Below are 20,389 nucleotides of genomic sequence, written 5' to 3'. Positions count from 1 at the left end.
AGCCCACTATGGGCTTCCAAATATCACTTTTCCAATTCCACAAGAACTGTCTTAGCGAAAGGCTTCTTTAGCAGAAAGGTGTACCTCTGTGAGATGATTTCACAGAACACAAAGAAGTTTCTCAGAAAGCTTCTTTCTCTTTGTTATCGGAGGATATTTCCTTTGGCCCTATAGTCTTCAAAGGGATCCGAAACATCTGTTTTCATATTCCACAGAAATAAGGCTTGCAAAGGGATCCACGAAATACAGATGTAACTCTGTGAGTGGAAGTCACACATCACAGAGCAGTTTCTCAGAAAGCTTCTTTCCAGATTTCATCTGAGGATATTTCCTTTTTCAACGTAGCCGTGTATGAGCTTCCGATTATCACTTTGAGAATTCCAAAGAACTGTCGTAGCGGAAAGCTTTTTGAGGGGAAAGCTGTAACTCTATGAGATGATTTCAAAGAACACAAAGAAGTTTCTCAGAAAGCTTCTTTCTCTTTGTTATTGGAGGATATTTCCTTTGGCCCTATAGTCTTAAAAGGGATCCGAAATATCTGTTCTCAGATTCCACAGAAATAAGGCTAGCAAAGATATCCATGAAATACAGATGTAACTCTGTGAGATGAATTAAGAGAACACTAAGCAGTTTCTCAGAAAGCTTCTTTCCAGATTTCATCTGAGGATATTTCCTTTTTCACCACAGCCCTCTATGGGCTGCCAAATTTCACTTTGCCAATTCCACAAGAACTGTCTTAGCGAAAGGCTACTTGAGGGGAAAGCTGTAACTCTGTGAGATGATTTCACAGAACACAAACAAGTTTCTCAGAAAGCTTCTTTCTCTTTGTTATCGGAGGATATTTCCTTTGTTCCTATAGTCTTCAAAGGGCTCCGAAATATCTGTTCTCAGATTCCACAGAAATAAGCCTCCCAAAGAGATCCACGAAATACTGATGTAACTCTGTGAGATGAATTAACAGAACACTAAGCAGTTTCTCAGAAAACTTCTTTCCAGTTTTCATCGGAGGATATTTTTTTTTCACCATAGCCCTCTATGGGCTTCCAAATATCACTTTCCCAATTCCACAAGAACTGTCTTAGCGAAAGGCTTCGTGAGGGGAAAGCTGTAACTCTGTGAGATGATTTCACAGAACACAAAGAAATTTCTCAGAAAGCTTCTTTCTCTTTGTTATCGGAGGATATTTCCTTTGGCCCTATAGTCTTCACAGGGATCCGAAATATCTGTTCTCAGATACCACAGAAATAAGGCTAGCAAAGAGTTCCACGAAATACAGATGTAACTCTGTGAGTGGAAGTAACACGTCATACAGCAGTTCCTTAGAAATCTTCTTTCCAGATTTCATCTGAGGATATTTCCTTTTTCACCATAGCCCTCTATGGGCTTCCAAATATCACTTTCCCATTTCCAAAAGAACTGTCTTAGCGAAAGGCTTCTTGAGGGGAAAGCTGTAACTCTGTGAATTGATTTCACAGAACACAAAGAAGTTTCTCAGAAAGCTTCTTTCTCTTTGTTATCGGAGGATATTTCCTTTGGCCATATAGTCTTCAAAGGGATCCGAAATATCTGTTCTCAGATTCCACAGAAATAAGTCTCGCAAAGAGATCCACGAAATACAGATGTAACTCTGTGAGTGGAAGTCACACATCACAGAGCAGTTTCTGAGAGGGCTTTTTTCCAGATTTCATCTGAGGATATTTCCTTTTTCACCATAGCCCTCTATGCGCTTTCAAATATCACTTTGCCAAGTACACAAGAACTGTGTTAGTGAAAGGATTCTTGAGGGGAAAGCTGTAACTCTGTGAGATGATTTCACAGAACACAAAGAAGTTTCTCTGAAAGCTTCTTTCTATTTGTTATCGGAGGATATTTCCTTTGTTCCTATAGTCTTCACAGGGATCCGAAATATCTGTTCTCAGATTCCACGGAAATAAGGCTAGCAAAGAGATCCACGAAATACAGATGTAACTCTGTGAGATGAATTAACAGAACACTAAGCAGTTTCTCAGAAACCTTCTTTCCAGATTTCATCTGAGGATATTTCCTTTTTCACCATAGCCCTCCATGGGCTTCCAAATATCACTTTGCCAATTCCACATGAACTGTCTTAGTGAAAGGCTTCCTGAGGGGAAAGCTGTAACTGTGTGAGATGATTTCACGGAACCCAAAGAATTTTCTCAGAGCTTCTTTCTCTTTGTTATCGGAGGATATTTCTTTTGGCCCGATTGTCTTCAAAGGGATCCGAAATATCTGTTCTCAGAATGAACAGAAATAAGGCTAGCAAAGAGATCAACGAAATGCAGATATAACTCTGTGAGGTAAATTAACAGAACACTAAGCAGTTTCTCAGAAAGCTTCTTTTCAGATTCCATCTGAGGATATTTTCTTTTTCACCATAGCCCACTATGGGCTTCCAAATATCACTTTGCCAATTCCACAAGAACTGTCTTAGCGAAAGGCTTCTTGAGGGGAAAGCTGTAACTCTGTGAGATGATTTCACAGAACACAAAGAAGTTTCTCAGAAAACTTCTTCCTCTTTGTTATCGGAGGATATTTCCTTTGGCCCTATAGTCTTCAAAGGGATCCGAAATATCTATTCTCAGATTCCACAGAAACAAGGCTAGCAAAGAGATCCACGAAATACAGATGTAACTCTGTGAGTGTAAGTCACACATCACAGAGCAGTTTCTCAGAAAGCCTCTTTCCAGATTTCATCTGAGGATATTTCCTTTTTCACCACAGCCCTCCATGGGCTTTCAAATATCACTTTGCCAATTACACAAGAACTGTGTTAGTGAAAGGATTCTTGAGGCGAAAGCTGTAACTCTGTGAGATGATTTCACAGAACACAAAGAAGTTTCTCAGAAAGCTTCTTTCTATTTTTATCGGAGGATATTTCCTTTGTTCCTAAAGTCTTCAAAGGGATCCGAAATATCTGTTCTCAGATTCCACAGAAATAAGGCTGGCAAAGAGATCCAGGAAACACAGATGTAACTCTGTGAGATGAATTAACAGAACACTAAGCAGTTTCTCAGAAAGCTTCTTTTCAGATTTCCTCGGAGGATATTTCCTTTTTCACCATAGCCCTCTATGGGCTTCCAAATATCACTTTGCCAATTCCACAAGAACTAGCTTAGCGAAAGGCTTTTTGAAGGGAAAGCTGTATCTCTGTGAGATGATTTCACAGAATAAAAAGAAGTTTATAGAAAGCTTCTTTCTCTTTGTTATCGGAGGATATTTCCTTTGGCCCTATAGTCTTCAAAGGGATCCGAAATATCTGTTCTCAGATTCCACAGAAATAAGGCTAGCAAAGTGATCCAGGAAATACAGATGTAACTCTTTGAGTGGAAGTCACACATCACAGAGCTGTTTCTCAGAAAGCTTCTTTCCAGATTTCATCTGAGGATATTTCCTTTTTCACTGTAGCCCTCTATGGGCTTCCGATTATCACTTTGACAATTCCACAAGAACTGTCTTAGCGAAAAGCTTTTTTGGGGAAAGCTGTGACTCTGTGAGATGATTTCACAGAACACAAAGAAGTTTCTCAGAAAGTTTCTTTCTCTTTGTTATCGGAGGATATTTCCTTTGGCCCTCTAGTCTTCAAAGGGATCCGAAATATCTGTTCTCAGATTCCACAGAAATAAGGCTAGCAAAGAGATCCACGAAATACAGATGTAACTCTGTGAGATGAATTAACAGAACACTAAGCAGTTTCTCAGAAAGCTTCTTTCCATATTTCATCTGAGGATATTTCCTTTTTCAACATAGCCCTCTATGGGTTTCCAAATATCACCTTGCCAATTCCACAAGTACTGTTTTAGCGAAAGGCTTCTTGAGGGGAAACCTGTAACTCTGTGAGATGATTTCACAGAACACAAAGAAGTTTCTCAGAAAGCTTCTTTCTCTTTGTTATCGGAGGATATTTCCTTTGGCCCTGTAGTCTTCAAAGGGTTCGGAAATATCTGTTCTCAGATTCCACAGAAATAAGGCTAGCAAACAGATCCACGAAATACAGATGTAACTCCGTGAGTGGTAGTCACACATCCCAGAGCAGTTTCTCAGAAAGCTTCCTTCCAGATTTCATCTGAGGATATTTCCTTTTTCACAATAGCCCTCTATGGGCTTCCAAATATCACTTTGCCAATTCCACAGGAACTGTCTTAGCGAAAGACTTCTTGAGGGGAAAGCTTTAACTCTGTGAGATGATTTCACAGAACACAAAGAAGTTTCTCAGAAAGCTTCTTTCTCTTTGTTATCGGAGGATATTTCCTTTGGCCCTATTGTCTTCAAAGGGATCCGAAATATTTGTTCTCAGATTCCACGGAAGTAAGACTCGAAAAGAGATCCACGAAACACAGATGTAACTCTGTGAGTGGAAGTCACACATCACAGAGCAGTTTCTCAGAAAGCTTCTTTCCAGATTTCATCTGAGGATATTTCCTTTTTCACTATAGCCCTCCATGGGCTTCCAAATATCACTTTGACAATTCCACAACAACTGTCTTAGTGAAAGGCTTCTTGGGGGAATAGCTGTAACTCTGTGAGATGATGTCACAGAACACAAAGAAGTTTCTCAGAAAGCTTTTTTCTCTTTGTTATCGGAGGATATTTCCTTTGGCCCTATAGTCTTCAAAGGGATCCGAAATATCTGCTCTCAGATTGCACAGAAATAAGGCTATCAAAGAGATCCACGAAATACAGATGTAACTCTGTGAGATGAATTAACAGAACACTAAGCAGTTCCTCAGAAATCTTCTCTCCAGATTTCATCTGAGGATATTTCCTTTTTCACCTTAGCCCTCTATGGGCTTCCAAATATCACTTTGCCAATTCCACAAGAACTGTCTTAGCGAAAGGGTTCTTGAGGGGAAAGCCGTAACTCTGTGAGATGATTTCACAGAACACAAAGAAGTTTCTCAGAAAGCTTCTTTCTCTTTGTTATCGGAGGATATTTCCTTTGGCCCTATAGTCTTCAAAGGGATCCGAAATATCTGTTCTCAGATTCCACAGAAATAAGTCTCGCAAAGAGATCCACGAAATACAGATGTAACTCTGTGAGTGGAAGTCACACATCACAGAGCAGTTTCTGAGAGGGCTTTTTTCCAGATTTCATCTGAGGATATTTCCTTTTTCACCATAGCCCTCTATGCGCTTTCAAATATCACTTTGCCAAGTACACAAGAACTGTGTTAGTGAAAGGATTCTTGAGGGGAAAGCTGTAACTCTGTGAGATTATTTCACAGAACACAAAGAAGTTTGTCAGAAAGCTTCTTTCTATTTGTTATCGGAGGATATTTCCTTTGTTCCTATAGTCTTCACAGGGATCCGAAATATCTGTTCTCAGATTCCACGGAAATAAGGCTAGCAAAGAGATCCACGAAATACAGATGTAACTCTGTGAGATGAATTAACAGAACACTAAGCAGTTTCTCAGAAACCTTCTTTCCAGATTTCATCTGAGGATATTTCCTTTTTCACCATAGCCCTCTATGGGCTTCCAAATATCACTTTGCCAATTCCACATGAACTGTCTTAGTGAAAGGCTTCCTGAGGGGAAAGCTGTAACTGTGTGAGATGATTTCACGGAACCCAAAGAATTTTCTCAGAGCTTCTTTCTCTTTGTTATCGGAGGATATTTCTTTTGGCCCGATTGTCTTCAAAGGGATCCGAAATATCTGTTCTCAGAATGAACAGAAATAAGGCTAGCAAAGAGATCAACGAAATGCAGATATAACTCTGTGAGGTAAATTAACAGAACACTAAGCAGTTTCTCAGAAAGCTTCTTTTCAGATTCCATCTGAGGATATTTCCTTTTTCACCATAGCCCACTATGGGCTTCCAAATATCACTTTGCCAATTCCACAAGAACTGTCTTAGCGAAAGGCTTCTTGAGGGGAAAGCTGTAACTCTGTGAGATGATTTCACAGAACACAAAGAAGTTTCTCAGAAAACTTCTTCCTCTTTGTTATCGGAGGATATTTCCTTTGGCCCTATAGTCTTCAAAAGGATCCGAAATATCTATTCTCAGATTCCACAGAAACAAGGCTAGCAAAGAGATCCACGAAATACAGATGTAACTCTGTGAGTGTAAGTCACACATCACAGAGCAGTTTCTCAGAAAGCCTCTTTCCAGATTTCATCTGAGGATATTTCCTTTTTCACCACAGCCCTCCATGGGCTTTCAAATATCACTTTGCCAATTACACAAGAACTGTGTTAGTGAAAGGATTCTTGAGGGGTAAGCTGTAACTCTGTGAGATGATTTCACAGAACACAAAGAAGTTTCTCAGAAAGCTTCTTTCTATTTTTATCGGAGGATATTTCCTTTGTTCCTAAAGTCTTCAAAGGGATCCGAAATATCTGTTCTCAGATTCCACAGAAATAAGGCTGGCAAAGAGATCCAGGAAACACAGATGTAACTCTGTGAGATGAATTAACAGAACACTAAGCAGTTTCTCAGAAAGCTTCTTTCCAGATTTCATCTCAGGATATTTCCTTTTTCACCATAGAACTCTATGGGCGTACAAATACCACTTTGCCAATTCCACAAGAACTGTCTTAGCGAAAGGCTTCTTGAAGGGAAAGCTGTAACTCTGTGAGATGATTTCACAGAACACAAAGAAGTTTCTCAGAAAGCTTCTTTCTCTTTGTTATCAGAGGATATTTCCTTGGCCCTATAGTCTTCAAAGGGATCCCAAATATCTGTTCTCAGATTCCACAAAAATAAGGCTAGGAAAGAGATCCACGAAATACAGATGTAACTCTGTGCGTGGAAGTCACACATCACAGAGTAGTTTCTCAGAAAGCTTCTTTCCAGTTTTCATCTGAGGATATTTCCTTTTTCACCGTAGCCCTCTATGGGCTTCCAAATATCACCTTGAAAATTCCACAAGAACTGTCTTAGCAAAAGGCTTCTTGAGGGGAAAGCTGTAACTCTGTGAGATGATTTCACAGAACACAAAGAAGTTTCTCAGAAAGCTTCTTTCTCTTTGTTATCGGAGGATATTTCCTTTGGCCCTCTAGTCTTCAAAGGGATTCGAAATATCTGTTCTCAGATTCCACAGAAATAAGGCTAGCAAAGAGATCCACGAAATACAGATGTAACTCTGTGAGATGAATTAACAGAACACTAAGCAGTTTCTCAGAAAGCTTCTTTCCAGATTTCATCTGAGGATATTTCCTTTTTCACCATAGCCCTCTATGGGCTTCCAAATATCACTTTGCCAATTCCACAAGAACTGTCTTAGCGAAAGACTTCTTGAGGGGAAAGCTTTACCTTGGTGAGATGATTTCAAGAACACAAAGAAGTTTCTCAAAAAGCTTTTTTCTCTCTGTTATCGGAGGATATTTCCTTTGGCCCTATAGTCTTCAAAGGGATCCGAAATATCTGTTCTCAAATTCCACAGAAATAAGGCTCGCAAAGAGATCCACGAAACACAGATGTAACTCTGTAAGTGGAAGTCACACATCACAGAGCAGTTTCTCAGAAAGCTTCTTTCCAGATTTCATCTGAGGATATTTCCTTTTTCACCATAGCCCTCTGTAGGCTTCCAAATATCACTTTGCCAATTCCACAACAACTGTCTTAGTGAAAGGCTTCTTGGGGGAATAGCTGTAACTCTGTGAGATGATTTCACCGAACACAAAGAAGTTTCTCAGAAAGCTTTTTTCTCTTTGTTATCGGAGGATATTTCCTTTGGCCCTATAGTCTTCAAAGGGATCCGAAATATCTGCTCTCAGATTGCACAGAAATAAGGCTATCAAAGAGATCCACGAAATACAGATGTAACTCTGTGAGATGAATTAACAGAACACTAAGCAGTTCCTCAGAAATCTTCTCTCCAGATTTCATCTGAGGATATTTCCTTTTTCACCATAGCCCTCTATGGGCTTCCAAATATCACTTTGCCAATTCCACAAGAACTGTCTTAGCGAAAGGGTTCTTGAGGGGAAAGCTGTAACTCTGTGAGATGATTTCACAGAACACAAAGAAGTTTCTCAGAAAGCTTCTTTCTCTTTGATAACGGAGGATATTTCTTTCGCCCTATAGTCTTCAAAGGAATCAGAAACATCTGTTCTCAGATTCCACAGAAATAAGGCTAGCAAAGATATCCACGAAATACAGATGTAACTTTGTGATTGGAAGTCACACATCAGAGAACAGTTTCTCAGAAAGCTTCTTTCCAGATTTCATCTGAGGATATTTCCTTTTTCACCATAGCTCTCTATGGGCTTCCAAATATCACTTTGCCAATTCCATAACAACTGTCTTAGCGAAAGGCTTCTTGAGGGGAAAGTTGTAACTCTGTGAGATGATTTCACAGATACAAAGAAGTTTCTCAGAAAGGTTCTTTCTCTTTATTATCGGAGGATATTTCCTTTCGCCTTATAGTCTTCAAAGGGATCCGAAATATCTGTTCTCAGATTCCACAGAAATAAGGCTAGCAAAGAGATCCACGAAATACAGATGTAATTCTGTGAGTGGAAGTCACACATCACAGAGCAGTTTCTCAGAAAACTTCTTTACAGTTTTCACCTGAGGATATTTCCTTTTTCACCATAGCCCTCTACGGGCTTCCAAATATCACTTTGCCAATTCCACAAGAACTGTCTTAGCCAAAGGCTTCTTGAGGGGAAAGCTGTAACTCTGTGAGATGATTTCACAGAACACAAAGAGGTTTCTCAGAAAGCTACATTCTCTTTGTATAGCAGGACATTTCCTTTGGCCCTATAGTCTTCAAAGGGATCCCAAATATCTGTTCCCAGATTCCACAGAAATAAGGCTAGCAAAGAGATCCACGAAATACAGATGTAACCCTGTGAGATGAATTAACAGAACACTAAGCAGTTTCTCAGAAAGCTTCTTTCCAGATTTCATCTGAGGATAATTCCTTTTTCACCATAGTCCTCTAAGGGCTTCCAAATATCACAATGCCAATTCCACAGGAAGTGTTTTAGCGAAAGGCTTCTTTGGGGAAAGCTGTAACTCTGTGAGATGTTTTCACAGAAGACAAAGAAGTTTCTCAGAAAGCTTCTTTCTCTTTGTTATCGGAGGATATTTCCTTTGGCCCTATGGTGTTCAAAGGGATCCGAAATATTTCTTCTCACATTCCACAGAAATAAGGCTAGCGAGGAGATCTACGAAATACAGATGTAACTCTGTGAGATGAATTAACAGAACACTAAGCCGTTTCTCAGAAAGCCTCTTTCCAGATTTCATCTGAGGATATTTCCTTTTTCACCATAGCTCTCTACGGACTTCCAAATATCACTTTGCCAATTCCACAAGAACTGTCTTAGCGAAAGGCTTCTTGAGGGGAAAGCTGTAACTCTGTGAGATGATTTCACAGAACACAAAGAAGTTTCTCAGAAAGCTTCTTTCTCTTTGTTATCGGAGGATATTTCCTTTGGCCCTATAGTCTTCAAAGGGATCCGAAATATCTGTTCTCAGATTCCACAGAAATAAGGCTAGCAAAGAGATCCACGAAATACAGATGTAACTCTGTGAGTCGAAGTCACACATCACAGAGCAGTTTCTCAGAAGGCTTCTTTCCAGATTTCATCTGAGGATATTTCCTTTTTCACCATAGCCCTCTATGGGCTTCCAAATATCACTTTGAAAATTCCACAAGAACTGTCTTAGCGAAAGGCTTCTTGAGGGAAAAGCTGTAACTCTGTGAGATGATTTCACAGAACACTAAGAAGTTTCTCAGAAAGCTTCACTCTCTTTGTTATCGGAGGATATTTCCTTTGGCCCTATAGTCTTCAAAGGGATCCGAAATATCTGTTCTCAGATTCCACAGAAATAAGGCTAGCAAAGAGATCCACGAGATACAGATGTAACTCTGTGAGATGAATTAACAGAACACTAAGCACTTCCTCAGAAACCTTCTTTCCAGATTTCATCTGAGGATATTTCCTTTTTCACCATAGCCCTCTTTGGGTTTTCAAATATCACTTTGCCAATTCCACAAGAACTGTCTGTGCGAAAGGCTTGTTGAGGGGAAAGCTGTAACTCTGTGAGATGATTTCACAGAACACAAAGAAGTTTCTCAGAAAGCTTCTTTCTCTTTGTTATCGGAGGATATTTCTTTTGGCCTACAGTCTTCAAAGGGATCCGAAATATCTGTTCTCAGATTCCACAGAAATAAGGCTAGCAAACAGATCCACGAAATACAGATGTAACTCCGTGAGTGGTAGTCACACATCCCAGAGCAGTTTCTCAGAAAGCTTCCTTCCAGATTTCATCTGAGGATATTTCCTTTTTCACAATAGCCCTCTATGGGCTTCCAAATATCACTTTGCCAATTCCACAGGAACTGTCTTAGCGAAAGACTTCTTGAGGGGAAAGCTTTAACTCTGTGAGATGATTTCACAGAACACAAAGAAGTTTCTCAGAAAGCTTCTTTCTCTTTGTTATCGGAGGATATTTCCTTTGGCCCTATTGTCTTCAAAGGGATCCGAAATATTTGTTCTCAGATTCCACGGAAGTAAGACTCGAAAAGAGATCCACGAAACACAGATGTAACTCTGTGAGTGGAAGTCACACATCACAGAGCAGTTTCTCAGAAAGCTTCTTTCCAGATTTCATCTGAGGATATTTCCTTTTTCACTATAACCCTCCATGGGCTTCCAAATATCACTTTGACAATTCCACAACAACTGTCTTAGTGAAAGGCTTCTTGGGGGAATAGCTGTAACTCTGTGAGATGATGTCACAGAACACAAAGAAGTTTCTCAGAAAGCTTTTTTCTCTTTGTTATCGGAGGATATTTCCTTTGGCCCTATAGTCTTCAAAGGGATCCGAAATATCTGCTCTCAGATTGCACAGAAATAAGGCTATCAAAGAGATCCACGAAATACTGATGTAACTCTGTGAGATGAATTAACAGAACACTAAGCAGTTCCTCAGAAATCTTCTCTCCAGATTTCATCTGAGGATATTTCCTTTTTCACCTTAGCCCTCTATGGGCTTCCAAATATCACTTTGCCAATTGCACAAGAACTGTCTTAGCGAAAGGGTTCTTGAGGGGAAAGCTGTAACTCTGTGAGATGATTTCACAGAACACAAAGAAGTTTCTCAGAAAGCTTCTTTCTCTTTCTTATCGGAGGATATTTCCTTTGGCCCTATAGTCTTCAAAGGGATCCGAAATATCTGTTCTCAGATTCCACAGAAATAAGGCTAGCAAAGAGATCCACGAAATACTGATGTAACTCTGTGAGATGAATTAACAGAACACTAAGCATTTTCTCAGAAAGCTTCTTTCCAGATTTCATCTGAGGATATTTCCTTTTTCACCATAGCCCTCTATGGGCGTACAAATACCACTTTGCCAATTCGACAAGAACTGTCTTAGCGAAAGGCTTCTTGAAGGGAAAGCTGTAACTCTGTGAGATGATTTCACAGAACACAAAGAAGTTTCTCAGAAAGCTTCTTTCTCTTTGTTATCAGAGGATATTTCCTTAAGCCCTATAGTCTTCAAAGGGATCCGAAATATCTGTTCTCAGATTCCACAAAAATAAGGCTAGGAAAGAGATCCACGAAATACAGATGTAACTCTGTGCGTGGAAGTCACACATCACAGAGCAGTTTCTCAGAAAGCTTCTTTCCAGATTTCATCTGAGGATATTTCCTTTTTCACCGTAGCCCTCTATGGGCTTCCAAATATCACCTTGAAAATTCCACAAGAACTGACTTAGCGAAAGGCTTCTGGAGGGGAAAGCTGTAACTCTGTGAGATGATTTCACAGAACACAAAGAAGTTTCTCAGAAAGCTTCTTTCTCTTTGTTATCGGAGGATATTTCCTTTGGCCCTCTAGTCTTCAAAGGGATTCGAAATATCTGTTCTCAGACTCCACAGAAATAAGGCTAGCAAAGAGATCCACGAAATACAGATGTAACTCTGTGAGATGAATTAACAGAACACTAAGCAGTTTCTCAGAAAGCTTCTTTCCAGATTTCATCTGAGGATATTTCCTTTTTCACCATAGCCCTCTATGGGCTTCCAAATATCACTTTGCCAATTCCACAAGAACTGTCTTAGCGAAAGACTTCTTGAGGGGAAAGCTTTACCTTGGTGAGATGATTTCAAGAACACAAAGAAGTTTCTCAAAAAGCTTTTTTCTCTCTGTTATCGGAGGATATTTCCTTTGGCCCTATAGTCTTCAAAGGGATCCGAAATATCTGTTCTCAAATTCCACAGAAATAAGGCTCGCAAAGAGATCCACGAAACACAGATGTAACTCTGTAAGTGGAAGTCACACATCACAGAGCAGTTTCTCAGAAAGCTTCTTTCCAGATTTCATCTGAGGATATTTCCTTTTTCACCATAGCCCTCTTTGGGCTTGAATATATCACTTTGCCAATTCCACAAGAACTGTCTTAGCGAAACGCTTCTTTAGGGGAAAGCTGTAACTCTGTGAGATGATTTCACAGAACACAAAGAAGTTTCTCAGAAAGCTTCTTTCTCTTTGTTATCGGAGGATTCTTCCTTCGGCCCTATAGTCTTCAAAGGAATCCGCAATATCTGTTCTCAGATTCCACAGAAATAAGGTTAGAAAAGAGATCCACGAAATACAGATGTAACTCTGTGAGATGAATTAACAGAACACTAAGCAGTTTCTCAGAAAGCTTCTTTCCAGATTTCATCGGAGGATATTTCCTTTTTCACCATAGCCCTCTATGGGCTTCCAAATATCACTTTGCCTATTCAACAAGAACTGTCTTAGCGAAATGCTTCTTGAGGGGAAAGCTGTAACTCTGTGAGATGATTTCACAGAACACAAAGAAGTTTCTGAGAATGCTTCTTTCTCTTTGTTATAGGAGGATATTTCCTTTGGCCCTATAGTCTTCAAAGGGATGCGAAATATCTGTTCTAAGATTCCACAGAAATAAGGCTAGCAAAGAGATCCACGAAATGCAGATGTAACTCTGTGAGATGAATTAACAGAACACTAAGCAGTTTCTCAGAAAACTTCTTTCCAGATTTCATCTGAGGATATTTCCTTTTTCACCATAGCCCTCTTTGGGCTTCGAAATATCACTTTGCCAATTCCATAACAACTGTCTTAGCGAAAGGCTTCTTGATGGGAAAGCTGTAACTCTGTGAGATGTTTTCACAGAAGACAAAGAAGTTTCTCAGAAAGCTTCTTTCTCTTTGTTATCAGAGGATATTTCCTTTGGCCCTATAGTCTTCAAAGGGATCCGAAATATCTGTTCTCAGATTCCACAGAAATAAGGCTAGCAAAGAGATCCACGAAATACAGATGTAACTCTGTGAGTGGAAGTCACATATCACAGAGCAGTTTCTCAGAAAGCTTCTTTCCAGATTTCATCTGAGGATATTTCCTTTTTCACCATAGCCCTCTATGGTCTTCCAAATATCACTTTGCCAATTCCACAATAACTGTCTTAGCGAAAGGCTTCTTGAGGGGAAAGCTATAACTCTGTGAGATGATTTCACAGAACACAAAGAAGTTTCTCAGAAAGCTTCTTTCTCTTTGTTATCGGAGAATATTTCCTTTGGCACTGTAGTCTTCAAAGGGATTCGAAATATCTCCTATCAGATTCCACAGAAATAAGGCTAGCAAAGAGATCCACGAAATACAGATGTAACTCTGTGAGATGAATTAACAGAACACTAAGCAGTTTCTCAGAAAGCTTCTTTCCAGATTTCATCTGAGGATATTTCCTTTTTCACCATAGCCCTCTAGGGGCTTCCAAATATCACTTTGCCAATTCCACAAGAACTGTCTTAGCGAAAGGCTACTTGAGGGGAAAGCTGTAACTCTGTGAGATGATTTCTCTGAACACAAATAAGTTTCTTAGTAAGCTTCTTTCTCTTTATTATCGGAGGATATTTCCTTTGTCCCTATAGTCATCAAAGGGATCCGAAATATCTGTTCTCAGATTCCACAAAAATAAGGCTAGCAAAGAGATCCACGAAATAGAGTTGTAACTCCGTGAGTGGAGGTCAACATCACAGAGCAGTTTCTCAGAAAGCTTCTTTCCAGATTTCATCTGAGGATATTTCCTTTTTCACCATAGCTCTCTACGGACTTCCAAATATCACTTTGCCAATTCCACAAGAACTGTCTTAGCGAAAGGCTTCTTTAGGGGAAAGCTGTAACTCTGTGAGATGATTTCACAGAACACTAAGAAGTTTCTCAGAAAGCTTCATTCTCTTTGTTATCGGAGGATATTTCCTTTGGCCCTATACTCTTCAAAGGGATCCGAAATATCTGTTCTCAGATTCCACAGAAATAAGGCTAGCAAAGAGATCCAGGAAATGCAGATGTAACTCTGTGAGATGAATTAACAGAACATTAAGCAGTTTCTCAGAAAGCTTCTTTCCAGATTTCATCTGAGGATATTTCCTTTTTCACCATAGCCCTCCATGGGCTTCCAAATATCACTTTGCCAATTCCACAAGAATTGTCTTAGCGAAATGCTTCTTGAGGGGAAAGCTGTAACTCTGTGAGATGATTACACAGAACACAAAGAAGTTTCTCAGAAAGCTTCTTTCTCTTTGTTATCGGAGGATACTTCCTTTGGCCCTATAGTCTTCAAAGGGATCCGAAATATCTGTTCTCAGATTCCACAGAAATAAGGCTAGCAAAGAGATCCACGAAATACAGATGTAACTCAGTGAGTGGAAGTCACATATCACAGAGCAGTTTCTCAGAAAGCTTCTTTCCAGATTTCATCTGTGGATATTTCCTTTTTCACCATAGCCCTCTATGGGCTTCCAAATATCACTTTGCCAATTCCACAAAAACTGTCTTAGCGAAAGGCTTCTTGAGGGGAAAGCTGTAACTTTGTGACATGATTTCACAGAACACAAAGAAGTTTCTCAGAAAGCTTCTTTCTCTTTGTTTTCGGAGGAAACTTCCTTTGGCCTTATAGTCTTCAAAGGGATACGAAATATCTGTTCTCAGATTCCACAGAAATAAGGCTAGAAAAGAGATTCACGAAATACAGATGTAACTCTGTGAGATGAATTAACAGAACACTAAGCAGTTCCTCAGAAACCTTCTTTCCAGATTTCATCTGAGGATATTTCCTTTTTCACCACAGCCCTCTTTGGGTTTTCAAATATCACTTTGCCAATTCCACAAGAACTGTCTGAGCGAAAGGCTTATTGAGGGGAAAGCTGTAACTCTGTGAGATGATTTCACAGAACACAAATAAGTTTCTCAGAAAGCTTCTTTCTCTTTGTTATCGGAGGATATTTCCTTTGGCCTACAGTCTTAAAGGGATCCGAAATATCTGTTTTCAGATTCCACAGAAATAAGGCTAGAAAAGAGATTCACGAAATACAGATGTAACTCTGTGAGATGAATTAACAGAACACTAAGCAGTTTCCCAGAAAGCTTCTTTCCAGATTTCACCTGAGGATATTTCCTTTTTCACCATAGCCCTCTATGGGCTTCCAAATATCACTTTGCCAATTCCAGAAGAACTGTCTTAGCGAAAGGCTTCTTGAGGGGAAAGCTGTAACTCTGTGAGATGATTTCACAGAACACAAAGGAGTTTCTCAGAAAGCTTCTTTCTCTTTGTTTTCGGAGGATACTTCCTTTGGCCCTATAGTCTTCAAAGGGATACGAAACATCTGTTCTCAGATTCCACAGAAATAAGGCGAGAAAAGAGATCCACGAAATACAGATGTAACTCTGTGAATGGAAGTCACACATCACAATGCAGTTTGTCAGAAAGCTTCTTTCCAGATTTCATCTGAGGATATTTCCTTTTTCACCATAGCCCTCTTTGGGCTTGAATATATCACTTTGCCAATTCCACAAGAACTGTCTTAGCGAAACGCTTCTTTAGGGGAAAGCTGTAACTCTGTGAGATGATTTCACTGAACACAAAGAAGTTTCTCAGAAAGCTTCTTTCTGTTTGTTATCGGAGGATTCTTCCTTCGGCCCTATAGTCTTCAAAGGGATCCGCAATATCTGTTCTCAGATTCCACAGAAATAAGGTTAGAAAAGAGATCCACGAAATACAGATGTAACTCTGTGAGATGAATTAACAGAACACTAAGCAGTTTCTCAGAAAGCTTCTTTCCAGATTTCATCTGAGGATATTTCCTTTTTCACCATAGCCCTCTTTGGGTTTTCAAATGTCACTTTGCCTATTCCACAAGAACTGTCTTAGCGAAAGGCTTCTTGAGGGGAAAGCTGTAACTCTGTGAGATGATTTCACAGAACACAAAGAAGTTTCTCAGAAAGCTTCTTTCTGTTTGTTATCGGAGGATATTTCCTTTGGCCCTACAGTCTTCAAAGCGATTTGTAATATCTGTTAGCAGATTCCACAGAAATAAGGCTAGCAAAGAGATCCACGAAATACAGATGTAACTCTGTGAGTGGAAGTCACACATCACAGAGCAGTTTCTCAGAAAGCTTCTTTCCAGATTTCATCTGAGGATATTTCCTTTTTAACCATAGCCCTCTATGGGCTACCAAATATCACTTTGCTAATTGCAGAAGAACTGTCTTAGCAAAAGGCTTCTTGATAGGAAAGCTGTAACTCTGTGAGATGATTACACAGAACACAAAGAAGTTTCTCAGAAAGCTTCTTTCTCTTTGTTATCGGAGGATATTTCCTTAGGCCCTATAGTCTGCAAAGGGATCCGCAATATCTGTTCTCAGATTCCCCAGAAATAAGGCTAGCAAAGAGAGCCACGATATACAGATGTAACTCTGTGAGTGGAAGTCACACATCACAGAGCAGTTTCTCAGAAAGCTTCTTTCCAGATTTCATCTGAGGATATTTCCTTTTTCAACATAGCCCTCTAAGGGCTTCCAAATATCACTTTCCCAATTCCACAAGAACTGTCTTAGCGAAAGGCTTCTTGAGGGGAAAGCTGTAAGCCTATGACGTGATTTCACAGAACACAAAGAAGTTTATCAGAAAGCTTCTCTATCTTTGTAATCGGAGGATATTTCCTTTTCCCTATAGTCTTCAAAGGGATCCGAAATATCTCTTCTCAGATTCCACAGAAATAAGGCTAAGAAAGAGTTCCACGGAATACAGATGTAACTCTGTGAGTGGAAGTCACACATCACAGAGCAGTTTCTCAGAAAGCTTCTTTTCAGATATCATCGGAGGATATATCCTTTTTCACCATAGCCCTCTATGGGCTTCCAAATATCACTTTGCCAATTCCACAAGAACTGTCTTAGCGAAAGGCTTCTTGAGGGGAAAGCTGTACCTCTGTGAGATGATTTCACAGAACACAAAGGAGTTTCTCAGAAAGCTTCTTTCTCTTTGTTATCGGAGGATATTTCCTTTGGCCCTACAGTCTTCAAAGGGATCCGAAATATCTGTTCTCAGATTCCACAGGAATAAGGCTAGCAAAGAGATCCACGAAATACAGATGTAACGCTGTGAGATGAATTAACAGAACACTAAGTAGTTTCACAGAAAGCTTCCTTCCAGATTTCATCTGAGGATATACCCTTTTTCTCCATAGCCCTCTGTGGGCTTCCGAATATCTCTTTGTCAATTCCACAAGAACTGTCTTAGCGAAAGGCTTCTTGAGGGGAAAGCTGTACCTCTGTGAGATTATTTCACAGAATAGAAAGAAGTTTTTCAGAAAGCTTCTTTCTCTTTGTTATCGGAGGATAATTCCTTTGACCCTATAGTTCTCAAAGGAATCCGAAATATCTGTTCTCAGATTCCACAGAAATAAGCCTAACAAAGAAATCCACGAAATACTGATGTAACTCTGTGAGATGAATTCACAGAACACTAAGCAGTTTCTCAGAAACTTCTTTCCAGATTTCATCGGAGGATATTTCCTTTTTCACCATAGCTCTCTATGGGCTTCCAAATATCACTTTGCCAATTCCACAAGAACTGTCTTAGCGAAACGCTTCTTGAGGGGTAAGCTGTAACTCTCTGAGATGATTTCACAAAACACAAAGAAGTTTCTCACAAAGTTTCTTTCTCTTTGTTATCGGAGGATATTTGCTTTGGCCCTATAGTCTTCAAAGGGATCCGAAATATCTGTTCTCACATTCCAGAGAAATAAGGCTAGCAAAGAGATCCACGAAATACAGATGTAACTCTGTGAGATGAATTAACAGAACACTAAGCAGTTTCTCAGAAGGCTTATTTCCAGATTTCATCTGAGGATATTTCCTTTTTCACCATAGCTCTCTATGGGCTTCTAAATATCACTTTGCCAATTCCACAAGAACTGTCTTAGCGAAAGGCTTCTTGAGGGGAAAGCTGTAACTCTGTGAGATGATTTCACAGAACACAAAGGAGTTTCTCAGAAAGCTTCTTTCTGTTTGTTATCGGAGGATATTTCCTTAAGCCCTATAGTCTTCAAAGGGATCCGAAATATCTGTTCTCAGATTCCACAGAAATAAGGCTAGCAAAGAGATCCACGAAATACAGATGTAACTCTGTGAAATGAATTAACAGAACACTAAGCAGTTTCTCAGAAAGCTTCTTTCTAGATTTCAAATGAGGATATTTCCTTTTTCACCATAGCCCTCAATGGGCTTCCAAATATCACTTTGCCAATTCCAGAAGAACTGTCTTAGCAAAAGGCTTCTTGAGGGGAAAGCTGTAACTCTGTGAGATGATTACACAGAACACAAAGAAGTTTCTCAGAAAGCTTCTTTCTCTTTATTATCGGAGGATATTTCCTTTGGCCCTTTAGTCTTCAAAGGGATCGGAAATATCTGTTCTCAGATTCCACAGAAATAAGGCTAGCAAAGAGATCCACGAAATACAGATGTAACTCTGTTAGATGAATTAATAGAACACTAAGCAGTTTTTCAGAAAGCTTCTTTCCAGATTTCATCGGAGGATATTTCCTTTTTCACCATAGCCCTCTATGGGCTTCTAAATATCACTTTGCCAATTCCACAAGAACTGTCTTAGCCAAAGGCTTCTTGAGGGGAAAGCTGTAACACTGTGAGATGATTTCACAGAACACAAAGGAGTTTCTCAGAAAGCTTCTTTCTCTTTGTTATCGGAGGATATTTCCTTTAGCCCTATAGTGTTCAAAGGGATCCGAAATATCTGTTCTCAAATTCCACAGAAATAAGGCAAGCAAAGAGATCCACGACATACAGATGTAACTCTGTGAGATGGATTCAAATAACACTAAGCAGTTTCTCAGAAAGCTTCTTTCCAGATTTCATCTGAGGATATTTCCCTTTTTAACCATAGCCATGTATGGGCTTCCAAATATCACTTTGCCAATTCCACAAGAACAGTCTTAGCGAAACGCTTCTTGAGGGGTAAGCTGTAACTCTCTGAGTTGATTTCACAGAACACAAAAAGTTTCTCACAAAGCTTCTTTCTCTTTGTTATCGGAGGATATTTCCTTTAGCCCTATAGTCTTCAACGGCATCCGAAATATCTGTTCTCAGATTCCACAGAAATAAGGCTAGCAAAGAGAACCAGGAAATACAGATGTAACTCTGTGAGATGAATTAAGAGAACACTAAGCAGTTTCTCAGAAAGCTTCTTTTCAGATTTCATCGGAGGATATTTCCTTTTTCACCATAGGCCTCTATGGGCTTCCAAATATCACTTTGCCAATTCCACAAGAACTGTCTTAGCGAAAGGCTTCTTGAAGGGAAAGCTGTAACTCTGTGAGATGATTTCACAGAACACAAAGAAGTTCATCAGAAAGCTTCTTTCTCTTTGTTATCGGAGGATATTTCCTTTGGCCCTATAGTCTTCAAAGGGATCCCAAATATCTGTTCTCAGATTCCACAGCAATAAGGCTAGCAAAGTGATCCAGGAAATACAGATGTAACTCCTTGAGTGGAAGTCACACATCATAGAGCAGTTTCTCAGAAAGCTACTTTCCAGATTTCATCTGAGGATATTTCCTTTTTCACTGTAGCCCTCTATGGGCTTCCGATTATCACTTTGACAATTCCACAAGAACTGTCTTAGCGAAAAGCTTTTTGAGGGGAAAGCTGTAACTCTGTGAGATGGTTTCACAGAACACAAAGAAGTTTCTCAGAAAGCTTCTTTCTCTTTGTTATCGGAGGATATTTCCTTTGGCCCTATAGTCTTCAAAGGGATCCGAAATATCTGTTCTCAGATTCCACAGAAATGAGGCTAGCAAAGAGACCCACGAAATACAGATGTAACTCTGGGAGATGAATTGACAGAACACTAAGCAGCTTCTCAGAAAGCTTCTTTCCAGATTTCATGTGAGGATATTTCCTTTTTCACCATAGCCCTCTATGGGCTTCCAAATATCACTTGGCCAATTCCACAAGAACTGTCTTAGCGAAAGGCTTCTTGAGGAGAAAGCTGTAACTCTGTGAGATGATTTCACAGAACACTAAGAAGTTTCTCAGAAAGCTTGTTTCACTTTGTTATCGGAGGATATTTCCTTTGGCCCTATAGT

The sequence above is a fragment of the Macaca fascicularis genome, chromosome 6, assembly GCF_037993035.2.
Source record: "Macaca fascicularis isolate 582-1 chromosome 6, T2T-MFA8v1.1".
NCBI classification, from domain to species: Eukaryota; Metazoa; Chordata; class Mammalia; order Primates; family Cercopithecidae; genus Macaca; species Macaca fascicularis.
The sequence above is the reverse complement of the archived record's forward strand: the minus strand, read 5'-3'. Positions refer to the sequence as shown.